The sequence below is a fragment of the Ciconia boyciana genome, chromosome 2, assembly GCF_034638445.1.
Source record: "Ciconia boyciana chromosome 2, ASM3463844v1, whole genome shotgun sequence".
Lineage (NCBI taxonomy): Eukaryota > Metazoa > Chordata > Aves > Ciconiiformes > Ciconiidae > Ciconia > Ciconia boyciana.
Window position 1 is genome coordinate 106,788,285 of NC_132935.1, and position 18,666 is coordinate 106,806,950.

At 41.4% G+C, this 18,666-nt stretch overlaps 1 protein-coding gene across 11 annotated transcripts in view; it reads left to right on the forward strand.

Moving 5' to 3' along the window:
- TNS3 (tensin 3) overlaps positions 1-18,666 on the forward strand; it is a 249,233-nt gene that overhangs the window by 19,909 nt on the left and 210,658 nt on the right. The window contains exon 1 of one of the 11 annotated variants that reach the window (XM_072853460.1): positions 14,290-14,433. The exons of the other annotated variants lie outside the window; for them this stretch is intronic. The gene's annotated coding sequence lies outside the window, so the exon portion shown is untranslated. Of the gene's footprint in view, positions 1-14,289; positions 14,434-18,666 lie in introns of those variants that run through there. 11 annotated transcript variants of the gene reach the window in all.

Consider the following 18,666-nt stretch of genomic DNA (forward strand, 5'->3'; position numbering starts at 1 on the left):
TTTCTGGGAAATATTGTGGAGTTTCAGGAGGAAGCGCGTATTTTTTTTTCTTTTTTTAAACATCAAAAAGCTCCTCCTCATTCTAGGACTAATTAAGCTGGTTCTCTTTTTAGTTCTATTCCAGTATGTACATGTTTACATGGTTTCATAGTGGTTACCATGAACAGCTTGTGACTTGATCTCCTTTCGCTATTACTCCATCCTTTTCACTCTCCCTAATTAACCATCACTGCCTCTTGTTTCCCTGTATATGCTTTTACATTTCTTTTTATCCTTATTTTTCAGGATGACTGTGTATTGTTTTATTTCTCGTAACCAAAATAAAAGAATAAAACCATAACACAATCCTATACAAACCACCTATTTTTTAAGATAATGGTTATGTAAATCAGGAAATGGCAATATTAAGGATGCCCACGCAAAGAACCCGAAGGAAAGCAAAACCAAAACCCAGACTGACCACCAAGAACAAATGCAAATATATTTTCCTTAGGCCTATAAATAGCTCCTCTGTGATGTCTAGCTATCCTAAATAAATTTGTAACCTGAAAAGTGTATATTTATTTAACGTGATGATTTCTCTGCTGAAAATGGAAGTGCTTAAAAGAGAAAGTCTGGGATCTATCAGACTGCAACCTGAACAGAAATTTTATAAATGTTTCCAGAAACAGAAACATTTGTGGTAATTATAGCTCTTGTAATATACCCTGCTTTTGGTTATACCAAGTGTTCTTTTCTTCATGTGTGATAAAAGCTGACGGCACTGGGGAGAGAGGTCTCCTGGGTCAGGTACTACATGCCAAAGAGCCTGACTTTCATTTTTGTCAAACTCGGAGCCATTTCAAGCTGTACTGCAGCACTGCTGAAAAACAGGGGAAGTGACTCTGAATGGCTTGCAAGCATAGAGATATTCAGCATTACATGCCTGCTTTAGTACTCCTTCCAGCTTGCTTTCCTGCTGATTTTTAACTTGTAAGCAAGCTATCTCCATAAAATAAGTTGTGTCAGCTGTCAAGCTGACTCTGTTATACAGCAAGTGGGACATTTTCCAAGCCTCTATTCTGCAGTCTGAAGGAGCTGCGGAACACTGCCATTAATCCCAGGGACCCTTCTCTTTCCTCCCTTGGGCTACCACGGCCATCGCTTGACCCTAAACCAGTTAGTCTCCATCTGCTGTTTTCTGTACATCTCTGCTGTGGTTCATTTTGTAGCTCTCTCAGAGTTTGACTGGTCCTTGATTCCCCTGGCACTAGAAAAGGAGCAGCAAAACATTAGAGATGGCATGTTCATCACTGACAGAGAGAATCTTGTCTCAAATGTCATAGCATTTTCATAACCCAGAGGAAATGAATGAGGGACAGAAAAGCTTCTTTTCCCTCAGATGTGCTTGTAATTTGATGTGGGTCTTGGTCAACACAACACACAAACATAGGCAGTGAAGATTTCCTTCAAAGGTTGCTGTTTAATGCTAACTTCTGCTTAGAACATGAACAAAAAGAGAACAGGAGAATTTTCACTAGCACAGAGTTCAGTCAGAGGACTTCAGCTGTGTTAAAGATACTGTCCCAGGTTTTCACCCAGTTTACCGTCATGCCTCTGGAGGGAGAGGTAGTGAGGGGGAAGGAGCCCTTGTTGACCAGGAATGGGGTGATTAATGGAGCCTTCCCATGGTACAGGGCAACTGGCAGGAGGGAGGGGGGAGGCAGAGGCCAAATTTTTGGCAGGTTTGTGAAAGGCAGAACAGTTTTGTTGATGTGTGTCCCTCTCACACCTAAGGACAATGTTAAATTCGAATTCAGCTCTGGCAAACACTGTTTTCCCCTTTTGTGCTCAAGATGCTGAAGCTTGTGTTTCTTTACTGTGGTTTGGGCTGTGGAGAAGCAATTAACTGAATGCCCTTTGGTTTGGGAAAGGAGAAAAGAGAAGTAGTAAGTGCATTTAAAACAAAGATTTCTATAAGCAGCAAAGTTAATTAAATCTGTTTTCCTGTGCTTTAGTGTTTCGAGGTCAGTCTCCTGAGTGGACTTTTTGATGAGCAAGGATGTGCTCTTATGATGGTATTCTTTTGATGGAAGCATTAGTATAGTTTGCATCCTCCAGCTAACTCCTGTTTTCAGGAAACCTGAAGGAACTATCCAGGATTGAAGTTGCTGAGTTTAAAAACTGCTAGAGAAGACACTAAAGACAGAGATCTAAAGCAAGGTGATTTTTGAACTCACAAGTAATAGTTATGAAACCAAGCTAAAAATAAAAGAAAAAAAGATAAATGCATTGTGCAAGGCCACCAGTGAGATGTTTAGGATCTGCTGCAAGAAAGCAGTTAGATGTTTAGGATCTGCTGCCTCTCACACTACAGCTTGCTGTGAACTTTCAGCTTGTCACAAGCATTAAACAAGCTCATGGTTTATAGTAAGCTGGAAGGCTTCTGGGAGTAAATGAACAGCTCCAGCCAAAGCTGAGTCAGAAAAATCTGGCAAACTTGCATGAGGATGCTCTGTAATAGGCGTGTTTAAAAACCTCAGGCAGTTCTGATGCCACTGAGAGGTACTTTTTAAGAGGAGTATATATAAATTAAACAAATTTACATCCTCTTTCATGATAATTAAACCTTTATTACTGTTAAACATTTTTTATAAAGGATATCCTTTAAGGGTAAAGGTTATAATAAAGGATATAAAGGATATATAATAAAGGATATAAAGGTTACAGGCAAAAGTGCCACTGGAATCTTTATCTCACTATAAAACTATAAGTAATTTTACTCTGATTTTAACTGTTCTAGCTGATTATTATAGACAGTAAAAGATTCACCTTTTGAGGCAGGTGGCATTTGACCCATTTATCCCTCAGGGAGAAGAAAGCTGTTGACTGGCAAGCTTGAGACAGGAGTTGAAAACTCTTGCATCAAAATGCTCAGTACAGCCTCAGAAATTAGGATGATTTGGTTAAACATCTGAGTGGCCTTACTGGAAGAGAAGGACCAGAGTCACTGCAATTAATCTTTTCAAGGATATTATTTTCTCAAGTGTCAGCCATAATTGTCTGCATTTCCACTGTACTAAGAAAATGAGCACTTTGACACAATACACTGTTGATTGTGTCCTTCATATTACAGTCACTGGTATATTGCCAATAGCTTTCCATGTAATCAACTGAGACACAGCTAGTCAGGTGTATTCCAGATGTCAGTGGCTAAATCCATGTTGCAAGTATGTTGTGGGTGGGGTTTTTTTATTACTAGTTGGTATGCCTTTCTTTAATTTGTTATTTTTATCTCCAAGTTTTCTTGATGAGAAAGATATTTGTGTGAATACAGTAAGAAAAGTGATTGATGTTTTATCTTCATGTGTAATTTTAAATTCTTTTCCTTCCTCAGTCTTTATTCACAGCACTTCTGTTGTCCTGTAGCACAGTGAAGCCCTAGGCACATTTGTCTTGAATATGTCTTTCCTTGGTGATTGAAATGAAAGGGAGCATGGTGTATGTGAGGCTATAGCATGAGCTGAATGGAAGTAGGTGGTTTAAGATATGCAGTGGTGTTTCTTAAGATACACAAGTCACATACATTTAATAGCTGCCTATGGACCTGCAGAAGAAGGTGTCACAAACTATCTGTGGGACACCCAGACCCTGCTGGCAGTGTTATAGCTGTCTGCCTGCAGCGCTGTGAAGTCCAAAGAGAGGTGGCATAAATACTTCAAGACCAAAATGCCATCAAAATGTATGCAAATTATTTAAACCATTGTAAAGACTTGTACTGAAGAAAGATGTTAGTGTTCAGGGAAGTTTCTAATCAGTTAGTTAGTTAGTTAATTTTGCTAGATTATTTCCTCTAAACACTGGCAAAAAGTTTTTGTAAGGTATTATTTATCTACAAAAAAACCAGGCTAGGAGTTAGCCATATTGCTAAAATCAAGTTAGTTGACATTAAATATGAAATTAAATAAATCTGAATTAAATATGAAATCTGATAATCTGGAGATAGTGCTAAAAATGGAATGAAGAGAAGAAAATTACAAACTTAGCAAAGGGGAGTGATTTAAAATGACTGTGCAGATCCAGGCATTTATGAAAATACAAAGGCTTGAGCTAAGTAAAAGGGCAGGTATAAAACCAGAAGAAATAGATATAAACTAATGTAATTCTGCTTTATGTGCTACCCAGAGCTTATGTGCAAATACTCTGGTGGCAGAAAAGCACCCCAGGTTTTGAGGGCTACTGGCCTTGCAGGGCAGGAGGAAGCTAGGAGTGGATCCCAGTTAGGATGAACTGTGCTGTTCAACTGAAGGATGGGCACATTCATAATTGACAAAAAGGTGGACACCAGCAAAAGTAAAGCAGCTACCATATACATCAGCTCTAATAGCAACTACATACGTGGTGATCAAAGCTGAAGATAATAAAAAGGTGCCATAGAGAAAGGAAACATAGTAAATATAGAAGAAATAAGGACCAGCATTGATCCCAAAGAGTTTTCATGTTGGAAAGGACAAAAAGTATAACAGAGAATTCCACTAGAAATTAAAGAGTTGCTGTTAGGTAAACCTTATTTCAAACCATAGCACTCTTCAAAATTGATCAATTTGTTGCTCCAAAGTAGTTATTTACATGATTCCCTGATTTCTCTATCCATATCAAGGATGTTCTGAAAAAGGGACAAAAATTCCTATCTCCAAATTTTTGGGAAGTATTTTAATCCTAAAATGAATATGTAAAGAAGTTCCTCTTACTCTTTGTATGGAGAAGGCAGTGGCTGACAGGATGGAGCTTACAAGACCTGGGCATGGGTTAATGTTATGCTAGGAAAAATTGTTGTATGTAGTTGTAAAGCCAGTCTACTTCACTGTATATCACTTTCAATGATAACTCACTGAAAAATGGCAAGATGCTTTGGATGTAAGAATAAAGACATGGATTTAATTCTACCTCAAGTCACTGGTATTGTGATAAACTGTTCCCCCTGTCCTCCCCTCCCCCCCTTCTAATACAGCTAGGGATTAGCTGTAAGCAAATGCTGTTATCTGATCAGTACTGTTCTGTGATCTATGCAAAATAAGCTGTGACCTTAATACAGCTCTTGCTGAACAGGTGTCTGGTTTGAGTGACTATTGAAAACCCAAACTGAAATGGTGTTTATTTAGCATTTTGGCGTTTCAGCTATTTCATCAAAATGCTGAGATTTCATCAAAATGGTCAAACAAGGTTGAATGGGCTGAGCATCTGATGGTAGAAGTAACCTCTTTATTGAGTAACCTCTGCTGTTGGAAGTACCTGGGCAGAACAGTAGTAGGGTACTTGCACTTGCGTTGCTGATTAAACCTGGCCCTGGGATCTAAACCAAGGAAAATAAAGTAGCCTTCCTTTGGACAAAGGCATTCCCTTTCTTTGAGTTTAGTTTCAGATATATCATTACCAAATGTTGAATATGAGATCTCCCCTCCACTCCTATACCTATAAATTACAGAGCAGTAGCTAGTAGAATTCCTCAGGGCACAAGAGTTAAGGCTGCATGGTGTGCACACTTGAGGTTTCTGTGGCCTCATTTGCAAACAGTAAATGTTGTGGTTTTATCTTGTTTCCCTTGGGGAACAGTTTTTGTGTAATCTGGTTAAATGGTACAAGGATTATAAGTGTGTGTATGTGTATAAATATATACCCACAATTTATCCCCAGGCAGAAATATGAATAAAACGTTCAAGGTCAACAGTTGCCTTGTTGCTGAGCCAGTAGTAAGAGGCTCTCTTCTGATGAGCCAAAGAATTATGCTTTCTTAGTTATATTCACTCAGATAAGTTATCCGAATCTGACTGAAAAGTCCTCTTGAAGTTTGTTAAGGTGCTAACATATCTTAAGACATGTTTGCTGCTCATATTGTAACTTATTCCTAGCATGCATCATGGTGGCCTGATAACTTGGCTTCAGATGTTCTGTGAAGTTATAAACACAACCCTGTGATCTCAAAACACAGCCTTTGGTGTGTTTCAAGTTGTTTGAGTTTTGTACCTTTTTATGGGGGCTGTTTAAAACAGGACTTTAGGACCCCACCAAGTTTCCTTTTCTAGACCCTCTCTCCTCCACTAAACGCATTAAGCATTGCTGCGGTGAATGTTGGAAGAGAAGGGGAAAATCTTTGGAAAGAGCAGTCACAGAAATCTGACTTACGCAGTTAGGCTGCCACTGTACATTTGTCTGCTATTGCAGTAGGCATAGGAATGATCCAAAATAGCCATAAGCTTGATAGAGCTTGAAAGAGAAATTCCCTTATTGCACAAGAAATTTGAGTGTGAGATAATGTCCCTTATTTTAGGCTTAGTTCTGTTCTCCGTACTGAAGAGAGAAAAGCACTGTACCTAGTAGTCATTTCAGTGGTGCTGCTTTTGGAATAATGCGAGATCAGGAAGATCCGGCAGTCTGTAAATTTGACATACATCAGCTATTCTGTATGAATTTTGCTGACATAGGCAAACAAGTAGATATGCCTTGCCCATAGCAACTTTCTGTAGTCCTAGGCAACATCTTGTTCTGCCTGTAGCTTTGAGAAAGTGGATGTGTTTAGCTGTACTGTTCATTTTATCATGAGTCTTGCAATAGTTTGTTGTTTTTATAAAGTCCATGTTCTGAAGGTAAATAATACATTAATTTCAGTTTTCTTTATTATGAGGAAAGTTCCTGGCTCTGGATAAAAGCTTGAAAATGTGAACTCTCCAGGCTTACAAAACAGATGGCATAGAAAAAGAATTAAAATGAAGGTTATTATGGATGAAGGGGGACTTAGTCTCAGAATTTTGTCTTGCTCTACATTGTAAAGTTGTAAAGTTGGACTGGCACAGCCATGTTAACTGGGACTCCTTTTAGGAAAAATCCCCTTTTCTAAACTGATGGAGCACTGCTGACAAAGCCTCAGTGGAGATGGAAGCCTCCTGGCAGAAGAGTAATTCTCTGTGTGTGGCTCATGTTTGAATAGGTGAGATGGCTGTAGTGACAGAAGAGACCCTTTAGGCCAGCGCAAACTGAGTCTGCGCTACGAGGCTGTATCAGCATAAGTGGGCCAAAAGTGTGGGGTAGCACCAATTAGTGGTTCCCAAGCTCTGCCCAAGAAGTTAAGGGCTTTCCCAGGTGCCTGAATGGACCTAGAAACAGCTCATGCCAGTGCTTCCTGCCACTTACTATAAATAACATCTTTGATTCTCCTTGTGTAAGAGTGACATAATCTAACAGGTAGGTAGAAAGCAACTTTTCAGAAACTTCTCCTGGGAATGCTGAATTTTAAGAAGGTGGTTTTTTGCCTTCATTGAGTACAATGAGACAATATGAGTACCAAAGATGTACTGAAATTGTTAAAACATTCTCCATCCCTACAACAGATTTCAATGAGAGAATTTTTTGTTTTCTATCCTAAATTTGTCTTAGCTGGTACTACACTGAGATTTGGTATTGCGCGAATAGCTAATGTGATCCTCTGTGCTTTATAATTGCTGCTATGCTAAAACTTTTCCTCCTTCTCATTCAACTCTCATAGTTTTGGTTTGTCTTGTAGGGTTGAATGGAAGTCCTGGGAAGATACAACAGGCTTATTTGTGTCTCTTGTTCACACAGAGTAATGCTGTTCCTCTGTTCTATTTTGTTATAGCTAATTGGAGATACTTTCCTAATTCATTGTGACTACAGTTATGTCACTGCAACTCTCCTGAAGTCATTGGACAACATAAGCCCATGCCAGACTTGAAATCTGGTGTCTTCCCCTCTCCCCATATGATTCAAAGTGGGGAGGAAAGGACTATTTTGATTTATAAACTGTGGAGTGTGGAGAGGAAAGGATACAGGAGTTTCAAACAGGATTTGGTGCCTGGACCCTGGAGGCAGACATCTGTCAACTCACAGGAAGATATTTTATAAAAAATTTGGTCTTGTTGCATCTCCCTTTCATAATGTACATTTACAGGTTAGGTTCCACTCTTTGGGACTTCTTTGAATCATGTCATTGTGAATTAGAAAGAAGACATCGTATTCCCTGAGGAGACTAACTACCAGCCCTATAATCTAACTGAATGATAGATGAGTCATTCAAATCCTTAATGCTTTTGTACAGCTGACATTATAATGAAAGCTGAGGAAACTTCCTTAAACTGGAGATGGTATGTAGCGCTGTAAAAACGAGCCAGGCAATAATGGAGTCACTGGACAAAGATTTAGGCTTCCTGGGGCACAGCCATTGCTTTTACATATTACAGAGACATCGCATACTATGCTTAAGAAGGGATAATTATAAGGAAACCCTTGGTTAAATAAATTTCATGTTTACTGTATTTAAAGAGTGTGGCTCTCTACCCTTATCTAAAGAATCTTATTTTCAAATTAATGCCTGAAAACCCAATTCTGTGGCTCCATATTCTAGAAAACAGTGGTGGCTAACCTGCAGTCTGTGAAGGGTCTAAATGGACATGTAAACTTGTGGCTACTCAGCTACAAGGTATTGTATGGCTTCACTGATAATTGGTAACTGATACTACTGGCCCATAACTGGGAGGTAGGATGCTATGCACAGGCTTGGAGAAAGCTTGCTGTCTTGTTTGGTTTAAGGCAATCCACCATCTCCACTATTAATTAGTGTATATAAATAGTAATGTTGTTCATAGGCACACAACATGTACAGCAGATTCTCTCTCAGAGCTGTTATCTCAAAAATAAAAAGTCCTCTACACATTGTTCTGAGGTGGGCCCTGTTTCCCTGTGTGAAGAAGGGAGGTGGAGGAGGAGGAATATATCATTTTGAAGCTCCCGTGCCACCAAAAAAAGGCAGTTGCCAGTGCTTAGAGTACACAAGGAGTGATGCACTGAAGTTTGATAAAGGCGTGTTACAACATCATGCTCTTGGTTCTCTGTTTTCTTGAACTTTGTGTAGCCAGTTGCAGCAATTTTTGTATGCTCCGCACTAAATTTCCAGTCACGTTGCACTGAGTGTATGATACATGGCATTTGATTCATCGTTGCCTCCCATCACAAGAGTTGAAGAATTGTGCAACTGATCCCTGTGTGTGGAACTTCTGCATGAGTCCTATGAGAGGAACTGATTGAGTTCTGAGAAGAGTAAAAAGCAGCAACTGTTTTACTTTCCATTTAGTTCTCTTTCCTACCAGTTTTCTCTGTATCAAGTAACACTTGACTTCCCTCACTCAGTACCACCAGACTTGTGTTGAAAGCATCTTCTGGAGTTGGAGTTTTTTCTGGACTATAGTAGTGCTAGTATATGTTATACAAAGCATCAGTTATAAAATGCATTAGAGGCTTTTCTGCAGCCTTCACAATTTCACTTTTAAACTTGCCAATTTCAGTGTTTCTCACTAGTTTCTTCTTAATGCTTTTTTGTTCTTTCAAGAAAAACAAAAAGGAGGAACAGTTCTAGGAAGCTGGAGAACAGTAAAATGTTTATCGGATAATGTTAAGTACCAGGCATTTGTTGTTATATTACAGGGCATTAAGTATTGGATGACATGAATAATTACACATACAGTACTCATTGTATCATAATATAAATGAGCGTACCTTAAAACTGTATAGTCCTACTTCTACTTTTTATGGTTATTTTCAGCATGCCTATACTATCCTGTAGTGGGCGATGTAGACATGCCCTTACTTCTGCCTTGCAAGCTGATAACCTGCAAAAATGCAATCATTTATTAGGAAAATGTGGTGAATCAGTACAAGGACAAAATGTTGTAAATACTGTGCAAGATTCTTGTCCTTGTCCATTCTTCATAAAGAATCAGAGTACCAAATGAGAATAAGATTAATGATAGATTTTTTTCCTGCAGCACACTGTAGGTAGGGACTGAAGTTATTCATACAGTTTAGAGAGATTTTATATTTCTCTTTTGGTTTTGTACCAATTGAATGTTTCAGAAGGTTAATGTAGATTGATGTTTCATTGCCACACCTGTAACACAACCACTGGTGTGGTTGACAAGTCAGCAGATTTAATGTGAGCTTTTTGACCACCACAGATATCATGTTCCGTACCAGTAAGTCAATGATGCAAAACAGGTCATGTGGGTTGATTCCTAGAACATAGAACATAGGGGTAAATATGGTCAGTTGGTGTGGTAGCTTGAAAATATATGAAACTGTGGCTTAGTGCCCAAAGTTGGCCTATGCAGGGGCAGTTCTGTAAACAGTACATGAATGAGATGATTGTTCCTTGTACAGCACTGCAGCTATAAGGATTTGGTTTTTTTGAAAAAGACAGAAAACAATAAAACCTAGTTACCAGATAATTCTGCTTTTTTTTCTTGTTGCAAATAAAAATGTAAGCGCTGTTAATTTGTGCCTTTTTCTTTTTTTTTTTTTTCACTGACTGCTTATGGAAATAATTTTAAGATCCGAAGTTCAGGCTAAGTTTGAAATTGTTTCTCACTGTCTTTTGTTAAGATTAAGCTATCATCTGAGTAAGATAGTTTCCTAGCAATCTTCTCCAAAACAGAGCAGTAGGTTCCGGGAATTGCCTAACTTGCAGATACATAGAAAAGTACCCCTGAAAGAAAACGTGGTAAACTGCTTATGTGGGAAACTAATGCACATTTTGGCAGTACTCTGAGGTACTGATTATAATTTATTTTTGTATTAGCAGAGTAATCCACAAACCGTTTTCTCTTCTCCTGAGGGAACCAATTGTTTTGCTTTAGATCAGATTTAATAAAATCGGGGCTGATCAATTGAATATTCTCTTGGAGGTTTTTTTATATTGTTTTTTCTAGAAAGTACTTATTTCACAACTCTTCCATTATAAAATACTCTAGCAGAAAGGTAAAACTTCACTGCCTGTCTTTGTTATCTTGGGAAGAGGCCTTACCAATGAAAGGTAAAATCATATTGCAGCAAAATAAGTGTTGCATGCAGAATAGTGAGCCTGTAGTACAGACTGGGATTTAGGGGTTGTTCAGCCAGAATACAGAGCTTCTGGGGAGACATTTATGAAACACTGTAAATTCTTATGCTACTGTTTATGTTACATAGCTTTAAGTAGCTCCAAAGAAACTATTATTTTGTGATCTCTGGCACTGAAGTCAGATTACAAATTTGTATTAGGTGGCCTGCTTTGAAAGAGTGTACCAAGTTTTAGGAGCCTTGCTCAAGGGAAACTTGGTATATGTCAGGTACTCTTGACACAAATGTGATGTGTATCTGTATGCCTTATGAGTGGTTATAAACATAGCATATGTCACCACTGTATATATTTTATGCACATGAAAGAACACTGTTTTGGTTTGGATTTGTGTTATTTAAACAAAGTAGCAACAGGTAGATAGGACTGAAAACCATTTTTCTGTGCCCTGATTTCTGCATAACTCACTCTCCAAGTTCTTGATTGCTGACAAGTGTGGATGGTTAGTTTCAGCTCAGTGATGACTGAATAAGCAGTCCCTCTTCATTCTGATTTAAAAACTTTATTTGTTGACCTGATACATTACTCAGATTTTGGTACTTCTGTAGAAACCATTAAGAATAAAGCACTATGGAAAATCAGAGGCAAGTGACCCCCAGCATGTAAAAGGTATGAGTCACTACCATCACTCCTCTTACTCCATTCTCTGGAATTTTTAAAAGTGTTTGTAGTGTCATTAAGGTAGAAAGCAAGACTATTTTGATTAGTAGGTTAGCTTAGCAACTCCCTTCACACAGCAGATTCCTTGATTCAGCAAGTGTGTATCTGAGATGAATGTTTAACTTCATCATTGACTACACCTCTAGGCAGGTTCAAATACATTTAAAGCTCTTTAAAACACAGACACAGATTTTCTCTCTCCCTTCCAATTCTTCACCATTCCTAGGAAAAGCGAGGAGGGGAGGAATTCAGAATATAGAGGTGATAATTAGGCATGTAAACCTATAAGAAGATATTGTTTGTCAAAGCCATGTGTTATAAAATGTAAAGAACATGCAGTTACGCTAACCTAACGCTGTGGCAGTAACCCTACTTACTGAACTTTCTAACATTGTATTGCAGGTGGTATGCAAAAATAAATATTTTTTTCTTTGGGTAGTGTCATTTATGTGTAAAAAATATGTGCATCTGCAAGCTGGTATCTGCATGTATATGAAGTATTGCCAAAGTGCAAGCATTTCAAAATCATGTGTCAGAGTGCTAAATCACACGATGGTTTAAATTTTTAAAAATATAATAACTTCTGCCTTCTTTCCTTCAAGTTTTGAAACTTTTGCTTGAAAGCTAGAAGCTGATTGTAATTCTTTTTTTTGTTTTGTTGGTGAAATTTTCAGGTAATCATGTGATCTATGTGATGGGGCTTTAAGAAAACCACCAAATGTTGTGAGGCTTTGAAGGTGCTGATTGTGTGCACCTGAGTACTGCTGTTTAAGAGCTTGATCCTGTTTCCAGAGTCTCTTGGCTTGATTTAGGGACTTGTTAGGTATTATTTAAATATGAACCATATAGTGGGGTCATGCAGATGGCATTGATCCAGCAGGAAGTTTAAGAGAAACTGTATCTCAGAGAACAGTGAGATGTACATGTCTAAAAGGTTTGTAACACATGTTCTCTTTCTCTGCTTGGCACAAAGGGAGAGAAGAAATTTAAGATGTGATGATGAATAAAGGATTTTGATTATGTCTGGCTTCTAAATATGCTGGAGCTTTCCTAGCAATACAATACAGTCCTGTCCATCCTGTCCAAGTGAGACACTAAGCATGTCTGGGACCTAGTTTGTATTCTGTTCACTCAGTGTTCATTATATGGGTATCTCTCGGTAAGTAATGTATCTATATTTGAATGTCATTGCCTTCCATATGGTCACCTGTCTGCCTGTTCCCATAATATGAAGCATTGCAAAGAACAGACTTAAATTTGAACTTTGAAGCCCAGCTCTGGGATCTCTAGACATCTCTGTTTCTTGGGGGTTCTTCCTGCTTAGTCCAAAGGATTTGCAAATATTAACCACTGTATTGCCTGAATCAGCCAGGGAGAGATGCCTATTGCTAGAAATGGGCTGGCTGTAAATCCTGCCTCTAAGAGTAATAGAGTAAGGTATCTATTCCTGCTTAGGATTCACTTCTATGAGCTTGTTTCTGGATCAAGCTACAAAGAGGTCACATCGGTATGGACACCCCATTTACCATGGGGTCCGTGTCATAAGAGGGATGTTCAAATCCTTTCCTTTGTCTGTAGTGATATGCATCCACCTCTCAGGTGAGGTCCCAGCTATCAGCTGATAGCATGATCCAGGTTAGGCATCTCAATCCTGTTAAATTCCACTTTGCTTCAGTGAATATTTGATTATTTGTTTTAATGCAAGGAATGAGCCTCAGGTTATGCCTGTTTCAGCTAAGTTTCAGAGTAACTTCGGGGATGAAATTCTTCACCATAGGAAGAACATGAACTCTCATTTCTTGCATCCAGGGTGAGACCTCTGCTTTCTGAAATGCTGAGCAAAAGGACAGTAATACCTCTATTTCCTCCCTGCCCTGCTCTTTGGCTGTTTTTTATGTCATGCAAGTTACCCTATTCTGCAAGTGGCAGCAGCTGTGATCCAGCAGGTCCAGAGAACAGTGCCTCGTTTGTGGATCCTGCAGGAACTCCAGGTGCGGAGCTGCCCTTTCTTGAGCTACCTCAAAGGAGAGGTAATTCTTGGTGTGTAAATAGCATAAATGTCAGTGCAGTATAGAACTGTACTTGCACGAACACGTGTACACAGGGAATGTATGGCCTCAGGCAGCGGCTGAGCTGCGATTTTGGGGATCATCTTGGCACATCAGATGCTGTGCTGAGAAATGTAGGCCGGCGCGGGCCCCTCAACACCCAACTGGTTTTGGCCTCGTTACTGCGGCCGCTTTGCACGTGGCTGCTCAGGGCTGTTAAGCTCACTCCTCTGCCGGCAGCCATGGCTGGCCGTCCCGGAGAGAGGTAAGTGCTCGTGTCCCAGGAGCTGCGGCTCCCAGCCTTACACTTAACCTCAAAGCCGCCGGCGCACAGGCTAGGAAAGCCCAGCCTTGCAGGGCCCTACGGAGTGGCAGGGCTCCCCTCGGCCCGAAGACCCCCCCCCCCCCTCCCCGCCCCCAAGCGACGAGCCTCCCGGGCGGGGGGTCAGGCCTGTCCCGGGGCCGCGGGGGGATCCGCCAGGTAGCAGGGCCGGGGGGTGGGCGGTGTCGCCCCCAGGGTGAGCGCAGCGGGGCAGGGCACGGCACGGCCCGGCGGGGCTGCCCCGCCCCCCCCGCCCCCCCCCCCCCCCAAGCCGGGAGCGGTGCTACGCGCCTCTTCCCCGCCTCCTCCTCAGCCTTGATCGGGGCGCTGGAGGTTTCTCCCCGGCGGGAGGGACCGTAGGAAATAAAAACAAGTGTGTGCGGCGCTGGGGGAGGGGGGATCACTGCTCCCGCTCTCCAGCCGAGCCGCCCTGCCCTGCCCTGCCGCGGAGCTGGGGAAGCGAGGTAAACTTAGGCGGCCGTCGGGAACCACGGGAGTGGGAGCGCGTGCGGCGGCGCGGGGCTTTGTTCCTGGTGGGGCGGAGGAGGTCTGGCGGCGGGGAGGGAGGCCCGTCGGCGGGCCGCGGTGCCTCCGCGGCGGGGACTGAGGGGAGGCGGCGGCTGTGGGGCCAACCGCGACTGGGCGGGGGGGCCGCGCTCTAGCCCCCAGGTCGCTCTACGGTGGGGAGGGGCGCTGTTCCCGGCGGCGGGCCGGAGCGCCCCCCGGGGCCTGCCTGCTTGCTCCCGGCGGCGCGGGCCGGGCGGGGGCCGGGGCAGGTGAGAGGGATCGGGAACGCCGTCCATTGGGAGAGCGTTCAAGGGTTCGTGTTAGGGGGAGTGCAAAGGTGGCGGAGCGCCGCTGCGGGGAGGGCAGGATGGCGGCGGCGGGCCGGGGGCTGCGCCGTCCGCAGGCAGGGTCCGGCTGAGGGCCCAGGAAGGCGCTCCCGTATCTCTGTAGCCAGGCTGGGTCTCTCCATGCCGGGCAGCTTGGCGGCGAGGCACGCGATTCTCTCCTGGAAAGTCACATAAACCTGCGGGCTCGTCAGGCAGGGGGAACCCCTGGTGCGGGGCTGAGGTGCGTCCGGCAGTGCGGAGGCGCCCCCGCGCTCGGCTTCTCGGGTCGCCGTCCGCTGCCAGCCCCTTCTAGGGCTGCCCTGAACCGCTACAGCGCATCTGGTTGGTGTCTGTGATAAATGGTGTTGTCTTTGGTACCCACCCAAATCTCTCCCGATGCCCAACTTCTAACTGTTGGCAGTGGTTTGCAATCACTGGCTAAAACTGGCACCTGTTTTACAGAAAGGTCAAAATCTCTAGTTGTTTACTGGTGCTTTTTGTAGATAAATTATTCTTATGGAGGATCGAGTTCAGAATCTTTGTGTGTCTTCTGACAACTGCCCAGGTTGTAAGCAGCTTTTGGCATTGGTACTGACAGGAGTGCAGGCCGGATGGCTCAGGCTCCAGAGCCGTCGTCCTCCAAGTTGGGATTGTGTCCTGAGTGGTAAGGAGTTGTGCGTCAACCAAGTGTTTCATTTCCAAGCCTAGGATTAGGTGATAACTACAGTATTTTGTGTAATTTGAAATGCTCTTTTTTTTTTTTTTAAATGCTGTTTAAATGTTAAACAGTATATTATTTTTTTGTGTTGAGGAGTACCTGGTGGTAGTCATTACATTTGTCATAGCAGTGTTTACATTTTACTGGGTATGAAATGAAACAGTGATGAGAGCCACAAGGGGTGTAGCTGTACGAACAAGACTTTGGGTCTATTTTATGTGATGTTTGATAGGAAACTTCTGGATACTGCTCAACACCATGACTGATTACAGATGTCTTAAGCTGGCTAATTTTTAAAAGAAACTGCTGCAGTTAGTCTATTGTATAGAAGGCTAAGTGGGGCTTTTGCTGAAACTAATGAGATTCTTCATGTCTTTGAAGCTGTGAAATAGAACCTCTGAAATATTGGAAGTAGTGGGTTTTCCATCCTATATAGCCAAAAGAGGTTTTTTGTTTGTTGTAATTAAATTGATTACTTCTAATAAGTAATGTTTATTGGAAGGCTTAATTAGTCATTTAATTTGTTGGAAGTACAGGTGCTCACAAATCAGTGCTGCATTGCCAAGAGTTTTCCATGAGTTAAATTAAAAACAATCCATTTCATTTCAGCATAGATGTGTATGTGCCACAGGGAACGATTATTTAGAGAAGGCAGTGGCCACAAGTGGTTTCATCAGTGTTCCTTGCAATCTCTGACTTAATCCACGGTACCTTTCTGCAGTTCACACTTTGTTTTACTGAACAGCTGTGATATTTTGGGATATCGTTACCGTTGGCATTACCTTTGGCCTGCTCTTGTTTCCTGGTCATGCAGAAAATATTTATGGCTGGAACATAGAAGAGGATCCCTGTTGTGGGTTCCTTCTCTGGCTGTGCTGCTTGCAGAGCGGCATGTGAGTTCATTCCTCTGGCTTATCTGTCTCTTTGACCATAAGCTCTATGGCTGGCAGAAGATGTGGTATCACTGAGATAGTGATATAATAGTGCAGAAGATTGCAAGAATACAGCAATTTATTTTGTGTCTGACAAAGCTGATGGAGAGTTTCTTCATCTCTTCTGTGTCTGACTTTCCTTCTCTGGAAATGACCAAAATGACAGAGAATGAGATGGTATTTTGGAGAGATTGGTGAGGTGTATTTGAGTAAAACATTATTAGTATAATTACTTGTGTGTCTCCTAAACATACTCTTTAACAAAAACAAAAACAGAGTTGGTAACCAAAACAGCAAGCAGTGCTAAAATTGCAGAACAGGTGTAATGAAGGAAAACCAAATGTGGTCAAACATTTGCAATACAAGGAAATTAATCTAGAAGTCACTAAACATACTACAAGAAGCGTAATGGTTGGTTAGGCATTTAATTTTAGGGCTTAGAGTTCTGTTTTATCCCTAGTGAGAATTTCTAGTGGTGTTTTTCTCGCTGCCAATTGAAGAATCAAATTGTTAACTCATTTGCACACTGGAAAAATCTTCTGATCCTTACTGAGTACCTGTTGAGAATGTACAATTCCTACCATAGTAACAAGTGCTAAATGTGCCTTATTGATCAGCTTCACAAAACTTGTCAGAAACTTACAGCTTTATTTGTTTGGGTGGAGAAAAAAAAAAGTACTGAAACAGCTTGCACATTGCTGTTTGTCATTGTGGTCTTGTGATATGAAAAATGTTATGTATTGCTGTAAGTTCAGCTTTGCCACACTTTTGCCCTTTACGTGCAACCTAAAATACTGCATGGGTAGTCTGATTCCTAATTCTGACACTGAGTCATTGAGTAAAGTTGGGAAGATCACAGTGGAAGTGTTTATCCAGATGTTAAGTGAGGTACTAATTTACCTCATGTTCATGGTTTAAGAATTAAAATGAATTGCTTGAGTAAAATAGTACTGTGAAACAATTCCTGTTGTTTACCATTCAGAAATGTCAGCCCTTTTTAGCACTGTCGTGGATTGATAGGCTAAGACTGACCAGCAACAAGGAAGTGAAGCCTAGAAAAAAAGAACCTTTGCAGGTCAAGTTAATCTCAGCTCCTGTGCCTTCCATATGGAGGGCTCAAATACAGGACTGAAAGTAACCAGAAGTTACCAAATCCTAATGAGAGTCTGAATGTATCACTTACACACCTGAGCCATTGCTCAAGAACCTTCTCTTGGAAAATGCCTCTTTATAGAGATTCTCCAGCCATGAAAGAAGATGTGTGTGATAGGAGAGGTGTGGGACAGGGAGTGAGTTAGTGGTTCAGGCTTTTTTTGTTATTGTTGGGGGTTTTTTTGGTTGGTTTGGGGATTTTTTTTTGTTTTTGTTTGTTTGGGGTTGGTGGGTTTTTTGTTTTTTCTTTCTCCTGGCCTTAGTACCTCTGTGACTGGAAGGCAAGAAGCAAGCCAGGTGACTGTACAGCCTCTCTGAAAGTCAGTTCGGTCCCTGCTTAATTGTTTCTTACACAGCAGGCCTGTAACAGGGATTTGCATATAAGTATTTGCAGGTGTTTAGCAGCAAATTATTTTAGTGAGGGGTAGAGAATAAGATGGGGGGAAGCAAGCGTCCTGGAAATGTCAAAGCTATTAAAGTTTTGGCAGGCCAATGTCCCCAAAGTCAGGCCTGCCATTTGATGATGAATGAAAACTGAGTTTCAGAAAAACAACCTGGAAGATGATATTTCTCGCCTGGGGATAGAGCAGTCTGCTATCCTGCTCCTTGCAACACTCCTGGCACTCTGATGGGAGTGTACTTCATTGTATTCATTTTGGCTTTTAAAATTAATCCTTTAGTGCAGTGCTTGGAATGGCAGAATAAACATAATAAGCTACATCTAATAAATGAGTCAGGAGGTTTTCTTAGTTTAAACTATCTTTATGGCAGTGTGAAAGAGTCTGCAGTGATAATGGTAATACACTTCATGCATCTAATTGCCCCCTCTCCCTTTTTTCCCCACTTGATTTGGTAGTCTCCTGTATTGATATATTTCACCATGTAACTGTACTTTTAAAGTTGCTAAATTTTTTTGCATAGTTTAAGAATGTAACTGGACTTGCACACTCTTCTTAAGTTCAGGAAGGGGGTATAGCTTTTCTGTGCTTGATGTATTAAGGCAGAATTTCCATAGCCTGCAGGGTCTGTTGTAGTGATCTGCCAGTGATAGGAAATTAACAT